The sequence below is a fragment of the Canis aureus genome, chromosome 18 (genome assembly GCF_053574225.1).
Source record: "Canis aureus isolate CA01 chromosome 18, VMU_Caureus_v.1.0, whole genome shotgun sequence".
NCBI lineage: Eukaryota > Metazoa > Chordata > Mammalia > Carnivora > Canidae > Canis > Canis aureus.
This window is the reverse complement of record NC_135628.1, coordinates 56,723,467-56,739,842: the sequence shown is the minus strand read 5'-3', so window position 1 is coordinate 56,739,842 and position 16,376 is coordinate 56,723,467. Positions and strand designations below refer to the sequence as shown.

General features: G+C 38.6%; 1 protein-coding gene across 2 annotated transcripts in view; it reads left to right on the top strand.

Moving 5' to 3' along the window:
- Positions 1-16,376, top strand: part of CHCHD3 (coiled-coil-helix-coiled-coil-helix domain containing 3) — a 278,408-nt gene that overhangs the window by 133,332 nt on the left and 128,700 nt on the right. The gene's annotated exons all lie outside the window — the stretch shown is intronic.

The following is a 16,376-nucleotide window of genomic DNA, read 5'->3' as shown; positions in this document are numbered from 1 at the left end:
TAGAAGCCATCAGAGTCAACCTGGAGAAATGATTGCTAAAAGCCTGACGTTGAAGGAAAAAGCAAAATGTAAAAAGCAGAAACTGTTTTAAAGTACTTTGGTGATGAATATTCCTAATGATGGCCTTAATTCATCCATAAAACAAAACAAAAAACTCAGAAGAAGCACTTTCACTTCTGTCCATTGCCTGTAAGGAGGCAAGGGGAGGAAAAACTCTGAGGAAAGATTTCCTTTACAGATGGCCACAGATTTAATCAGGGATTTAGGATGCATGAAGATATAAGCCTCGATTATATAGAAAATGCACTTAGATGGAGCACTTTATTTCCCAGGGATGCCAGATAATTGAGTTATACCTAAAATCCTGAGCCATCTGAATAACACACAGGCATACACACATCTAGCTTCTCTGTGCTAAGAGGTGTTAAATGCTTTGAAAACTGTAATTAAATAGCTGACATTGTGCCGCAAAACCCCCATAAGCATCGCCTCGTGCAATTTTTCAGCATTCCGCACTAACATTTAATCCCAGTAGCTGTGACTAATCTAGTCTCTATTTGTATGTAACACATTCAAATTAAGAGGTGTGTGTTCTTGTTCATGTACTTTCTCATTAGCACTAATAATGCTAATGGGAATGACAAATGTAGTATGTTTTTGCCTCCTATCACTCACACCTTTTAGATAGCTAACTCCTTAGGGGAGGTAATTTCCCATGTGATACATTTATGGAGCTGTGTGTTTAATAGTTTTCCTCAAAAGAGAATATGTCCATAGGGGCTATTTATTAGCAGATGGGCCCTGGGGATAAGAAATTTGAATTAATCAATTTGAGCCACAGAAGAAATTATGATGACAATTAATATAAATGGGTACCACACTCATTTGTTCCTTTCAGGCTTTTTTGGGCTTTTTTTTTTTTTTTTTTGGCTTTTTATGTCTTTCAGGCTTTTTTTTTTTTTTTTTTTTTTAATTTATTTTGAGATTTCAAGGTTTTTTTCCCCCCAGATTCTTGACTTTGATGCTTGAGTATATCCTCTTCATTCCTCCTCTGGAAACCTTCCTGGTTGTTCAAAAGACTCTTTCATGTTTAAGTGAGTGACTGACAGTTCTCAGTATTTGAAACCATGTAAAGCCATCTTCTTGTGAATACTCATCTCATTAAGGGCTGGTATGTTTGATTATTGTATTCCCTCCACTGTTGTAGCAAATACTTGGTTTCTTTTATGAGAGATCCGGTATTGCTCTGTTCAGGGATAGCCTGCTGCTATGTGATTTCCTGCACCACCCATGACTGCCACGTACTCATGTTCACCATACCCCATGCTTCATGGGAACAGTGGCTGTGTGGTCCTCACAGCTCCAGCTCCTCTTTGGGACACTCCTGCCTTCTTCTCCCCCAGGCTCAGAGATCTAAACTTTCTGCTTGGGGAGGCTTCTCCTTTCCTAGTCCTTTGCTGTTGGTGGGGGTTGGGAGGACTCATGGGGAAGATAGGTGTCTGAGAAGACGGTGGAGGAGCCCTACTACTGTGGACTGTATAGCCTGTGGGGACAGCTTTCTGGCATTCCTATTTCCATTCGACATGGTTGCTTCCTTCGAGATGATGGCATAGAGAGTGGGTAGGTTACCTGGGATCACTACATTTTTATGTTAACATAGTTCAAAAGTATTATAGACTAAATAAGAATGTGTCTAGGCTGGTTTGGGACTTACATCGATTTCCCCAAACCAAATTCCAGACGACCTTTTGAAACAGCCTATTTCCAAACTGTATACAGTGTATGGTCTATATTTCTGTGTTTTCTTGATGGGTTAGGTTACTCAGATTGTTTACTCAGGTTCTGGAAACAGAGGCACCAAGTCTGCAATGTAGCATGGAGGAAAGAATGTGAATCCCTGCCGTTATTAGCCATATGTCCTTGGGCAAGTCATGTAATGTCCATGAGCCTCAGTATTTCCATCTGTTTAATGGAGATGATTAATAGCCATGATACCTAGTTCACAGAATGACCAGGAACATCATTGGAGATAATGTACATGAAAGTGCTTTGTAAGTTGTTAGGCAGAGATGTAAACCAAAGACACACTTATGTAATATTTAACAATTAGATAGAGAAGAGCTATATTGCCAGGTCTCTAAAATAATATATGTTTTCTTAAATTGTTGAAGGTACTTGCTAATTTTCCCCCTACCATTTTATAAAATCATTTTATAACACCACTGTATTGTTTTTAAGTAATATAGATTTTTAATGAATTAATTATCTTAATGGCAGTATGCTTTTTAGTAAAACACTTTACATTATTAATAAAGTACTTTGAAAAGGCAATGTCCTTTGACTGATTAAAGGATAGCCAATCTCTTTATGTAGCACAGTGCAGAAATACTAGCCACCAGATTAAATCTTAATCAGTAACAATGTTCTGCTAATTATAAGAGCTGCTTATATATAGGATAAATGGCTGTTTGTAAACATTGGATTATATTTAACAACGGAGCTGATTGCCAGCGACAGAATAAGCATAAGGTTTGCTAAAAGCTTTCATCAGTGGCTTGAAGTAGGTAGGCACTGCTGCCTAATATTTCAGTTAGTGTGGAAAGGCAGGTAATGACATTATGAATACATTTATAATGCAGGCCAATTTCTTCTAAAATGCATGTAAGTATTATTACTTTACCAGGAGTCTGTGAAATATGATTTATTTAATGCATTTCAGCCCCCATAATATTAAGATATAATTGAGATGCGAAGTAAAAAAAAAAATTGCATGCAGTCAGTATGGTACATGAATCATAGACTAAATTGCTTGTAATTTTAAAGGCACTTAGAGAAATTGTGAAATTTATATAATGCAGTCTTAGGTTTGGAAAAGGTTATGAGAACAATAGTCTGGTTATTTTAGTATTTGAATCCTAAATATAGGACTTTTGAATTATTATTAAACCTAAGATAGCTATATGCGTGAGCAAATCCCAAACTTTTTATGTCCAGTTCTCATTAAGTAATTTTTGTGAATTTTTCTTTCAAACCTCTCATATTTAGCAAAGTAGCTGAGCAGCATATAATTTCTATAAAGGCCATAATCTAGTTTTTATAAACTATACAACAGGATGAATGACAACATAAATGTTGCCAGCGTGTTTAGAAGGGATCAGTTAAATGGTACTTGGAATTTTGATGATTATTGCTTTGAAAAGACTGAAAAATCACAGGTCTTGGCTTTATAGTTTAATTACTTGCTTAACAATTGCTAGTGATTCACTAAATCACAAGGCTTCCAAACAAATAACATCAGTAACTGCTGCCATGCCTGAGCAACTCCAATTTTCTTGACAATGGCTACCAAACTGTGTTTAGCCTAATATAAACTGTTAGTTTAACAGCAAGCAATAGGAGTTTCAAGTGTGCCATTGATGAGATGCCAGCAAATTGAGGGCTTTACCAGTGGTGACACTTGTATCAAGAATAACTTGAGCATGTTTCATCACGACCAGTTGGAGAAGAAAATATAGTAATTATCCACATCCCTTTTTGATACTGGATTTAATAATAACAGGCACCGTCCAGCTTTCCAGGGCTTCTAATTAATAATTGGTTCTTAAGAACACAGCTTGTGGTTCCTTGCAGTTTGAATAAGATTGGGAAACAGGGCAAGCTTAGGGTCCTTCGTACTTTTGTGGGCCAGGGTCATAGCTACTAGTGGCAGGTTAAAAGAAGTGCAAGATTCAGGTGTCCTGGTGGGAGAATTTAATTTGTGCTTTTATTGACCTATACTCTCTTTCTTCACTCTGTATTCACATCGTGGCATTTCTGTAAGTTCATAACTCTTCCATCTTGCCCTTTTACCATGGCAGGCTCTTTATCTCAAATAGGTTCTTCCGGAATTAGGTGAGGGCCTTTTTTTTCCTTGGGTAGCAGTCCCCGTCTTGCTCCCATGAGTTACCTTAACCTGTTCTTTAGTGTTTTACCACTGAGATAATGTAAAAGAGATATCAGACTTGCATTTAAGCAGTGATAATAACGTATCATATTTTATGGAGCACTTGCTTATACCAGGCTCTGTGCCAAGAACTCCACATATATCTCATTTGATGGTTATGGCATGAGGTGCTAATATTACTGTTCCTGTGATTGGAATAACTGAGGCTTTGAGAAGTTAAGTAATTTACCCATTGACACTGGGCTCTTACTTTTGCTCCAGACCCATGCTTTGAGCTACTGTGCCATACCGTCGCTAGTATAAATGTGCCCCCTTAGTTTGTGAACATGATTTATTTAGTTGTGCCACTGTATGAAATATGGTCCTCCTTGGTATGGATAGATATTTAACAAAAATTTTTAAATCATGACCTTCAGTGATACATTTTAAATCATGATGCAGTGCACAGAGATAAATTAATAAACATGAGAAATAATACTGTATTCTATTTTCTGCCCTCATAGTTTCTTATTCTGTTTCCGTTTTTAAAGACAGTGGGTTGTAACCCACTAAAATTGATTTTGCAATCCACGAATAGGTAGCAACCTACAGTTGCTGGTCTTGTGGGGTTCATGCTAGTCAGTGAAATCTGTGTTTCTCTGGTTTTATACTTGCTTATATGCTGCCTCAGGTACTTGCACTTCTAATTTAGTTAGTTTTCAAATTTTGTGAGACCTTAGTGTTGCTAGTAAACATTTGTGAGTGATTGAAATCTAAAGATGGATTAATACCTTTCCTGAGGCTCAGAGTTTCTCCTTTGCCATTTCATCATGGTCCTTGGGGTTGTTGTGGAGTCGTGATTCAGGGTTATAGCCAGGTTATACTTTCCAGAATCTGCCTCCCTTTCTTTCTAAGGTTCTCCAGTGTCAGGCAAGTTCATTATGGCAGTTGAAGGAAACCAAAGTAGAAAAAAACAGTCTCTCTCCAATTATACCTCTTCCATTTTGTCTCCTCTTATGCTGGACACAGTATATAGAACTGAGAAGAGGGGCACCTAAGTGGCCCAGCCGGTTGAGCTGCTGACTCTTGGTTTTGGCTTGGCTCATGATCTAGGGCTCTGGGTTCAGCAGGGAGTCTGCCTGAAGATTCTCTTTTTCCCTCTCCCTCTGCTCCTCCCTCTTGCTTGTTTATATATATATATTATATATAATATATATTATATATATATTATATATATATATATAGTCAAATATATTGTCAGAAATTGTCAGATGATGCCACTCGACTCACTTCTGCTACTCGCAGAAAGACTGAGCAAAGTCCTGCCCCCCCCCCCATTCTTAAAGATTTCATTTATACGTGAGAGACACAGAAAGCGATAAAGAGGCAGAGACACAGGCAGAGGGAGAAGCAGGCTCCATGCAGGGAGCCCGATGTGGGACTCGATCCTGGGACTCCAGGATCAAGGCAGGCGCTCAACCTCCAAGCCACCTGGGCTGCCCTGTCCTGCTCTTTTGATACTTCCCTCCCCCTGCAACCGGAATGGACCACCTGAAGTCAGTCCTCACCATTATTCAGAAATCCCACTGGTGTGCTGTAGTTCTCTAGGTATATCCCCAGCGCCTGGCCTCTTTTGTCTCCTTGGCCCCATATGAGAGTCCTTTTGTCGTGACCTCCTTGCCCACAGACTCCCCTAGCCATGTCTATGCCTGCATGTGTAGTAAACCTTTGAAATACTTGTGATCATTGGCTCAGCTGTGCTGTGTTTTGGTGTTTTGACCTCTGGTATCTTTTGAGGGAAGGGCCAGCAGACCCAGATATGGACCAAGTCAGACTAGGGTTTCAAAAAAAAAAACAAAGGTAATCTTGATTCTCAGATATCACTCCAAACCAGTGAAATCAACATTCTTTCAGGGCAAGACCCTAGGATGCAGCAAAAATTTTTCACAGCTTCCAGGTGATTCCCACTGGCAACCAAAGCTGACAACCTCCTCTCCAGAGAAAGACTATCTTTTATGTTTTTAGGGCCCTAGAACAATTTAGAAGCTACTTATGATAAATTCTGACTCATGCTTTCAGTGTTCATCATTGAAATACACCCTTCTTGTGCAGATGTGTATGTGGATAGCATGCTGAGTGTGCACCGTTAGAATTACTTGGTCTCATTCTTACAAAACTGTGGTAGAACTGATGACAGCAGAACAGAGAGCTACCAGAGTTGAATTTGAGTCACCACGATGAGAATGGACATCAGATCCTGTGGACAATATGTTGTAATAACTGTGACTCAGTTGATAATGAATAATAGCATTTTTGCATTAGAAAAATACCAGTTCCTTTTAACGCTCAGGAAATTTTTGTCTACCATTTCATCTGACTCGGGCCAGAGTCTGTTTTACATTTATGAAACTGATCAAGACCTAGGTTTGTATCTGATTCTGAAAATGACAGCTATAGTCCCAAACTTCCACACTCTGGAAGGTTTTCGTGTCAGCCTTGCTTTCACCTTTTGCTTTTTCAGATGACACAGAGCAGAAAGGATCAGCTGGGAGTCCCTCAAAGCCAGAAGATTAAATGGAATTAAGGTATTCTGAGGCAGGAAACAGTGACTAGATGAAAGGACTCAAGGGGGAAGATTTTGAGGTCCTTAGATTTTATGACGTTTTTGCTAAGCCAGGGCTATAAGGCGTGGCTCCCAAGAGAAACTCAGGTAGAAAAATTGAAAGGAGGTCCTTAAAATTTTGTAGGATGGAAAAAAAGGGAGAAATTTTAGCAGGAAAGGTTTGTGTGCCAGTAATGAGCCTGATCGGAAATATTGTCCTTCCAGCCCTTTGATATGTGTCTATCAGTGATCTGTCTTTGACGTTCAGACCCTGCATGAGCTGGCTTAACTTGTGAATTCTGACTAAAAGGGAACAGTTGGAGATGGCAGGTTCAGTGCTCATGTACGACAGCGGTGGGCTTCCAAGTTGCGCTGGCCAATAAGCAGTTCCTTCCAGGATAGAGACCAAGGGGAGCGCCTTGCTTTTGCTTCGTCTTAGAGCCTGCATGTCTTTGACAAGTGAACAATAAAACGTACTGTTTGATTCCAGACTGTCTTGCTTCTTTTCTCTGTCCCTCCTGCAATCTTTCTTTTTCATGTCACATTACACGAGGTTCTTTTTACCTCTCTTTCCTGACCCTGGGTTCCAGTGTTCATTGGTTGCTCTCACCCAGGATGTGCTCTAATTGGCAAAACTGTAACCTGGTAGCAGCAGTTCGCTATTTCACTTTCCTAATTGGTGTCAGGGTCTGCTGGTGGAGCCCAGCCATGTTGGATTGATTGATAGATCGGCCGCTGTGACCACCAAGCTTCCATGCGACCAACAGGTTTATTACTTTTGAAACCAAAAATTAAAATGTTAAATATATCCTACAGTGTTCATAGTGGGTCTGAAATGAAATCAGCTATTCATCATTAAGGAATACTTTGAGTGTTACCTGAAGGTCCCTTGGGTTTGCAACTGGAAATTTTGTTCTATTTCTAACTCACAGCTGGCTGTTTTCTTGCTTTCATAATGCAGTGTAAAGCTGCAGTATGTTTCACACCGCCTGCTGCACAGTGGGTTTCTTCTTTTTAGAGGTAATGCAGACATGGTGTTAAATGTGTATGTGTTGGGGGTTGGGGTGGCATTGAAGATACTCTTCTTACAGAACTTGAAATTTATAAGTTCATTTACATTGGTCACTGAGAATATAGATTGTTAATCATAAGAAAAAATGATACAAATTCTTTTTCAAAAGCTATTTCATGTAATTGACATTTATGTTAAAAGTATAACTGAGCAGTTAGGCATATGAGTGTAATATAATGACTGTTTACCCAAATTAACACCTGAAGTTACAGAAGGCTACAAAATACTGCATGTTAAAGTCTAGTTTTAATACTTTGATTAGCATATTACATCCTAGTATAATAAAACAATGCAATAATCTTAAAGAGATCAAGTATTACCAGTGAGCAAACCTCTTTGATGTTTTTGTCTCATCCAGTTTCTGTAGCCAGTACTTAACCATTCAAAGCAGCGTTTCTTTTGTAGAAGGAGTCCATCTTTATCAACATTGTGTTTTAAAACATTCCAGTAATACCATTTTGTGTTTGTTTGTACTATACTGGTTTTCCAAAGAATTTTCCTATATATATTCTTTCTCTTGTTCCTTTGGATATCCTCAAATTACGGAATTATTCTTTTACATTTTATTGAGGAGGGGACTGAGATGAAAAAGTTGAGCGACTTGATGGAAATCACTACTACCACCTAAGTGACTGAGTCGTGGCTTGAACCAGCCCTTGTGGCTCTCTGTGTGTTGTTTTCCCACATTAATATCCTGCTCTCTGTGTGCCAAGTGTACTATTAGTGCTCTGGGCATTACAAAGATGACTCATACTGTGTTGGTGTAAAATTCTAGTTCAGAAGATTGATATATGTATAGGTAGAAACAGAGCGCTAAGGGGCTGGAGAGAGTATTCAGGCTCTCAGGCTCTAGAGATTGGGTTGGACCATCGGATGAATGAGGAGAGCACCTGACACAATTTCGTAGAAGACTGAGTATCTGAGCGGGAGCTTAAAAAAGGAGGGGTATAGGGATTTGAAAGGTTCTTGGCATCCAGACTGAGAGGACAGCTGGAACAAAAAGATCCAGAAATGGCAGACCCACAAGTTCTGTTTCTGGATGTTGAGTAAGTGAATGTCGTTAGAACTTAGGGGCTGGATGAGGAGGACCTTTAATGGTTGACAGGTTGGAAGGTACAGAGCAGCCAAATGGCCAGGCATGTGGTCCTGGTGAGGATAGATTAAAGGAGAGAAAAAAGGGTGAAAAATCTTTTAGGATAAGAATGCGGTGCAGCCTTCTCAGCAAGGCGAAGCAGTTTCAATTGGGAGACTGTACATTGGAATTCAAAGGGGGAGATCATATATGGGGACATTGCTGAGTTTAGAAGCAAGAGGTCTGGAAGGAGAAGTGAACGAGGCCACACCATAAAGATTACTCTGACTTCAAAGGACTAGCAGGAATCACATTTCAGTTAAAGATTTCTGTCACTTTGGTTTATTACTGAACCAGCAGATGAGCAGTTCTCAGGCCATCCGATGAGGTAGGGACCTCACTAACTGGGTGGTGAGGCTTTCTCTTTTTTTTTTTTTTTTAATTTATTTTTTATTGGTGTTCAATTTACCAACATGCAGAATAACACCCAGTGCTCATCCTGTCAAGTGCCGCCCCCAGTGCCCCTCACCCATTCACCCCCACCCCCGCCCTCCTCGCCTTCCACCACCCCTAGTTCGTTTCCCAGAGTTAGTAGTCTTTATGTTCTGTCTCCCTTTCTGATATTTCCCACACATTTCTTCTCTCTTCCCTTATATTCCCTTTCACTATTATTTATATTCCCCAAATGAATGAGAACATACACTGTTTGTCCTTCTCCGATTGACTTACTTCACTTAGCATAATACCCTCCAGTTCCATCCACGTTGAAGCAAATGGTGGTATTTGTCATTTCTAATGGCTGAGGAATATTCCATTGTATACATAAACCACCTCTTCTTTATCCATTCATCTTTCGATGGACACCGAGGCTCCTTCCACAGTTTGGCTATTGTGGCCATTGCTGCTAGAAACATCGGGGTGCAGGTGTCCCGGCATTTCATTGCATCTGTATCCCTGGGGTAAATCCCCAACAGTGCAATTGCTGGGTCGTAGGGCAGGTCTATTTTAAACTCTTTGAGGAACCTCCACACAGTTTTCCAGAGTTGGCTGCACCAGTTCACATTCCCACCAACAGTGTAAGAGGGTTCCCTTTTCTCCGCATCCTCTCCAAGGTTTCCTGCCTTGTTAATTTTCCCCATGCTCACTGGTGTGAGGTGGTATCTCATTGTGGTTTTGATTTGTATTTCCCTGATGGCAAGTGATGCAGAGCATTTTCTCATGTGCATGTTGGCCATGTCTATGTCTTCCTCTGTGAGATTCTGTTCATGTCTTTTGCCCATTTCATGATTGGATTGTTTGTTTCTTTGCTGTTGAGTTTAATAAATTCTTTATAGATCTTAGAAACTAGCCCTTTATCTGATACGTCATTTGCAAATATCTTCTCCCATTCTGTAGGTTGTCTTTGAGTTTTGTTGACTGTATCCTTTGCTGTGCAAAAGCTTCTTATCTTGATGAAGTCCCAATAGTTCATTTTTGCTTTTGTTTCTTTTGCTTTCGTGGATATATCTTGCAAGAAGTTACTGTGGCCGAGTTCAAAAAGGGTGTTGACTGTGTTCTCCTCTAGGAATTTGATGGAATCTTGTCTCACATTTAGATCTTTCATCCATTTTGAGTTTATCTTTGTGTATAGTGCAAGAGAGTGGTCTAGTTTCATTCTTCTGCATGTGGATGTCCAATTTTCCCGGTACCATTTATTGAAGAGACTGTCTTTCTTCCAATGGATAGTCTTTCCTCCTTTATCGAATATTAGTTGACCATAAAGTTGAGGGTCCACTTCTGGGTTCTCTATTCTGTTCCATTGATCTATGTGTCTGTTTTTGTGCCAGTACCACACTGTCTTGATGACCACAGCTTTGTAGTACAACCTGAAATCTGGCATTGTGATGCCTCCAGATACGGTTTTCTTTTTTAAAATTCCCCTGGCTCTTCGGGGTCTTTTCTGATTCCAAACAAATCTTAAAAATAATTTGTTCTAACTCTCTGAAGAAAGTCCATGGTATTTTGATAGGGATTGCATTAAACGTGTAAATTGCCCTGGGTAACATTGGCATTTTCACAATATTAATTCTGCCAATCCATGAGCATGGAATATTTTTCCATCTCTTTGTGTCTTCCTCAATTTCTTTCAGAAGTGTTCTGTAGTTTTTAGGGTATAGATCTTTTACCTCTTTGGTTAGGTTTATTCCTAGGTATCTTATGCTTTTGGGTGCAATTGTAAATGGGATTGACTTCTTAATTTCTCTTTCTTCAGTCTCAGTGTATAGAAATGCCACTGATTTCTGGGCATTGACTTTGTATCCTACCACGCTACCAAATTGCTGTATGAGTTCTAGCAATCTTGGGGTGGAGGCTTTTGGGTTTTCTATGTAGAGTATCATGTCATCGGCAAAGAGGGAGAGTTTGACTTCTTCTTTGCCAATTTGAATGCCTTTAATGTTTTTTTTTGTTGTCTGATTGCTGAGGCTAGGACTTCCAGGACTATGTTGAATAGCAGTGGGGAGAGTGGACATCCCTGTCTTGTTCCTGGTCTTAGGGGAAAGGCTCCCAGTGCTTCCCCATTGAGAATGATATTTGCTGTGGGCTTTTAAGAGGCTTTCTCTTAACTTTCATAGTTCCTCAGAGCAGACCTAAAGACCCTAGCCTAATCTTTCTATGGGACTCTTCTGGAAGTTCTGTGCTTCTAAGAGAGAAAGAGTCTGAAGTTGCTTCACCTGTATCGATCAATAGATTTGTTATGTGAATTATTAAATATGTTAAAGATCCTTCAGGATATGGGTATCCTTGACTTTAGAGGTGGTTTAATATACTTCTTGGGAAAGATGGGATCTTTCGAAAAAGTTAGAGTAAAGTCTTAAAGGTATCTGACAGAGTTGTTTTCTATCAGATGAGGTTTTTTTTTTTTTTCTGAAACATACGTGTGAGTCTTAGTTAAGATTGAGTTCCTCTGGTGCTTTTGGAATCTTTTCTGATTTCCTGACATTGGAAATGGACATCTAATTCCAAGAAGAGCCTTATATTGAAGATTGTCAATTTTAAACAATTTAATGGGTACATAAGTGATAGAGCTATTTTAACAGTGTCTGGTTTTTTGAAAAATAACACTTGTTTTAGAAATTCAAGCTGTTTTAAACCACTTGCTTCCATGAAACATGGCAGCAGCTGTTAGTATTATAAATGCTTCGGTAAGGTTCAGTGTTGTAATCTTGGAGGGACTGAAGTTTGTTACATATTTGATCAAATTACCAGCTTTTTCTACATTTATAGATATGTGTAGATTTTTTTCATACCTACCTATCTGATTAGGAAAAGACTTAGTCGATGGCTGTAAGAAGTTAGAAAAGAATAGTGGGGTGCCAGGGTCATTGGTTACATGTCTGACTCTTGATTTTTGACTCAGGTCATGATCTCAGGGCCATGAGATTGAGCCCTGTGTCAGACTTTGTGCTGGTTATGGAACCTGCTTAGGATTCTCTCTCCCTTTGTGCCCCTCCCATACCGTGTCTGTCTGTCCGTCTCTGCCCCACTCCCGCCCCACCAAAAAAAGAATAGGAAGTTTCCAGACACTTGGTGTACATATTAAGAGTGAAGATTTCCTATTTCACTTCATTGTGGTTGGTTAATAAAGGCAGCTGGGAAAGGGGTCAGAAGCATCAGCAATTTGCAGAAAATTTATGATTTTCCATGAAACTACTATTTATACCCCAGGTTTGTGGAATAGGCTATCATCTCTTTCATTGGCTTGGTTACAGTGAACTCTTCATTGTGTATGGTTCTAATCTGGGGGTCATGGGCTTATATGTAATCTGTGTGAAGATATGTTTTAATAAACTGTACTCCCTAAAGTTCTGTGATACTTTAGAGTCAATCATTAACTCCATATACCATAATATAGAGAACTGCTTATAAGAAGGCATCAGAGATTATTTGGTAAGGAGGATGGGCACTGATATTTTATTAAAAGAAAAGCACCTATGTGTTGAAGGTACAATTTACAGAATGCATTCATGTGCATCATTTCATTTGCTTGTCACAGATTCTTGTGAATATTTCTTTTCAGCCTCTGTACTCTGTTTACAGTCTCATCCACACCCATGGCTCTAGCTACCAGCTCTAAACCAACAACTTCAGAGTCGATATTCTCAGGCTGTATTTTCCACCATGTAACATTTAACCAGTCTTCTCTTTTCATCTGCTAACTTCATCAAAACCTGCTGTTCTCTTTCCCAGTGAGTGACATCATCGTCTGTATCTGAAACCCAGTTATCTTCCTTGCCATTCCTGTCTCCTTTTCCATACTCTACTGATTCTACTTCCTTAAAACTCTGGAATCCAACCTGCTGCCATAGACATGGTCCAGGCCTTCATGATATTTAGCATATGTCTCTTCAAGCATATCTCAGCTTGCCTTTGTGTTCCACATTGTCCCTGGAGTGGTTTGGTTTATCTCAGATGAAACTCTGATGTCATACTCCCAGGCAAGATGTCCTGCAGTGGCTTGCCATTATCTCTCGGTAAAGCTGGAGCTTCATTATGGTACCAAGGCCCATCTTCATAGTCTGCCCATGCTTGGTTTTGCTGCCTCACCTTTGGCCATATTTCTAAGTGCATCTTAGATGCCACTGCCCTGAACCATTGGTAGGTTGCTAAACCTGCCATGTGCTTTCATGCTACCACCCTTCCGTGTTTTAATGCCTTTGCTTGTGAATATCCATCTATATATTTTCCACCATAACTCTTTCTTGAGCCCCATCTTTTGGTACCATTTTTGTTAACATTTCTCCATCCACTGTGAAATTTGTTATCCTTCTTCTGTATTCCTGCTCCAGTTCCTTAGTGGATTTGAGTTTTTAGAGGACAGGGACAATGTGACCATCTGTTTCTTCAGTACTGTTTCTTCAGTACCTTGTATCATATCTGTGACACGATTGTCATGGTTTGTAGAACATTGCACAGGTCCGAGTCTGCATACATATTAAATAACTAAATGACAGGGTTATAAGAGCTAGAAGTACAAATAACTCCAAAAGTTCTTCTATTCTAGAACTTCTACTCTACTACTGTATATATTCACCAGTTCTTAAAAGTCGTGATTCAACTGACAAAACCATTGATCTTAGTTGGGTTATCCTCTTGCTTATATAAAGAAAAGTATTGTTGAAAACAGATAGTTAGTATGGTATTAGTATGACTGGGTGCTGATAGGTTGTGCCATAGGTGAAAAATATCAGCAACAGATCTTTTAAAAAATTTGTATAAATTACATAAACTCAATTAAAACTTCACATTACCATACTGAAGGGCTAGCTAGGGGAATCATGTCCCTTGTGAATAATTCATTTAATTAAGTTCAATTTTAATGCTTAAAGGTAACAACTAGACAAATTTATTACTCCCAATATTTATATCTTATAAAGTAGTAAATTGTTGCTGGAAAGCAGTAATAAAATGCAGTCATTTTGAAATGAATTCTACAGTCACCGTAGTGTAGGGTTAATCCATGATGTACTGTGGTTTCTACTTGCAACTTTGCAGCACAATCAGGTTCTTTTAAAATTAATCCTACTTAAATAAGAAATTGTCTTCCACCCATTTGTTAAATTAGAATCTGATAGAGACTGAAGTGATTTTCCTTACATCTTTTCTTTCTCCTCAGCTGCCTGCTCCACTCCATTATTATTCTCTCATAAGGATTGTTTTGTGTTTTCAGAATTTATTTTTCTCCCCAGAACTCCCCCACCCTTTTCCCTTCCGAACAGATAAATTCAAAGAGAGAATAGCCCTTCTTTCATCCATTATAAATGATTTTTCATTTAAGCATGTCATCTTGCTTTTTTGTTACAATGAAGATCAAAGGGATACAGGTTTACCACTAGTGTTCAGTTCTTTTCAGTTCTGGGCCTTAAAGAAATAGGATCTAGTTTAATTTGTTGCAGGCTTAGATCTCTCTCAAGGCATGTGGCACTCAGGTGGCTGGGCATGGCTGCATGCTGTGTGTGTGTTTTTGTGTGTGTGTGTATGTGTGTGTGTGTATGTGTGTGTGTGTGTTAGAGAGTGAGCAAGCTGGACATTTGGTATTTTATATGCTTTGCAATGCATATCCCAGAGATAACACATCGCAAAGGAATGTATTTGTGTTGGAATACTACTTGCTTCTATTTAAACCAAGCTGGGAGTCCTTTAGAGATCTTCATTTAAAAATATCCACACTTCTACAGTTTGAACTCTGGTGTCAGATGAATTTTGGATGTTCCACACTTGCTTGTTTTTTTTTTTTTTAAGTGGTTAGAAAAAAAAAAAAGAATTTCAATCCCTTACTCTGACCAGAGCCAGTTTGTCCCTTTTATGTGATGACCTCTCAGTTTTCTTTTGTTTCAATTTGGAGTATTGGTGGGTTGGATGAGGAGAAGTTAGTCGTTCCCTATAATTTAAAACGAGGAATAATAAATTGCGCTTAAGTAACTATGAGAAAGTGACAGATTTATAAATTAAAAACAATTGAGCTATTTTAAACACTCTGCTTTTTACTTCATTCTTTTATTCATGTCTTTATGTCATGTTACTGTGAGACCATTGTTGGGTAGTTTCAGACCAGATCCTTCCTGCTCAGAAGGCTTATTGTCTGATCATTCTTAGACTTTAGAATTTCCATATGATATTGTCCATATTTCACTAAAACCAGGACTCTTTTTTTCTAGTCTCATTATTGTCACCTAATCTCACCCTTGTCAGTCATCATAATGTGGACAGTTCTTTTGTGTTCTCATCCCTTATTTCTTCGGTTGTGGTCAAAGTTCCATTCTTATAGTTACCTTGAATACTTACTCCAAGGTTTGTACGCCAGTTGTTATTCTTATGGTTCTGATGAGTTGCATAGTTTATCAGTCTTGTTTGCAAAGGATTGTACTATTATTCAGAACTCTAGTATCCATTTATTTATTGCATAGAACTAATAAATACTTAAATACTTCATCTACATATTTTTGTGCTTAATTATTCCTTGCTCATTCCCTAAGTCAAATTGAATGTCCATATGTCTGTTTCTTTTTTTATCTTTTTGGGTGGCAAAAGTCTTTAAACAAATCATTCAAAGTCTAAAGGCCAAAAATATTTCTGTTGTGGAGTGGGGTCTATCTCCCCCTGACAAGTTATATTTGAAAAAGCATGTTTATTTGGATGTAGAACTTGGGTTCTGATTTTTATCTTATTTTACTTGCAATTTTATGCATGCAGATCTGAAGGCATATAAAACTTATGTATAGTCAGGTTTACAGACCCTGACACCCCTGTTGCTAAGAATTAAAAAATAAATCTTATTTGAAGTCAATACTATGTTCTAACTGGTTGCACTTGCCAGAAATCTGGCCACTGCATAAATGGAATAATTTAAAAATTTTTTTCTCTCTCTGAATATTTTACATATTTATTTCTATCTATGTCTAATCTTATCTATTCTATCCATATGGAAAAAGCAGGTTTGGAGTGTCCAGTCATATACAAATCTTTCTATAAATGGATAACCACATTCCAACTATGTTGAAACACACAGACTTTTAAAACCAACCAGAATATCAAAGTTTTGAAAAGGATTATTAATGTAAATTTTTTTATAACAAAACAAATGTATTAGAAAATTCTGTTGATGCATTTGAACTTTGAATGTCTGTTATGACATTGTTGTGACATTGTCTGTAATGACACGTGTTTAAAA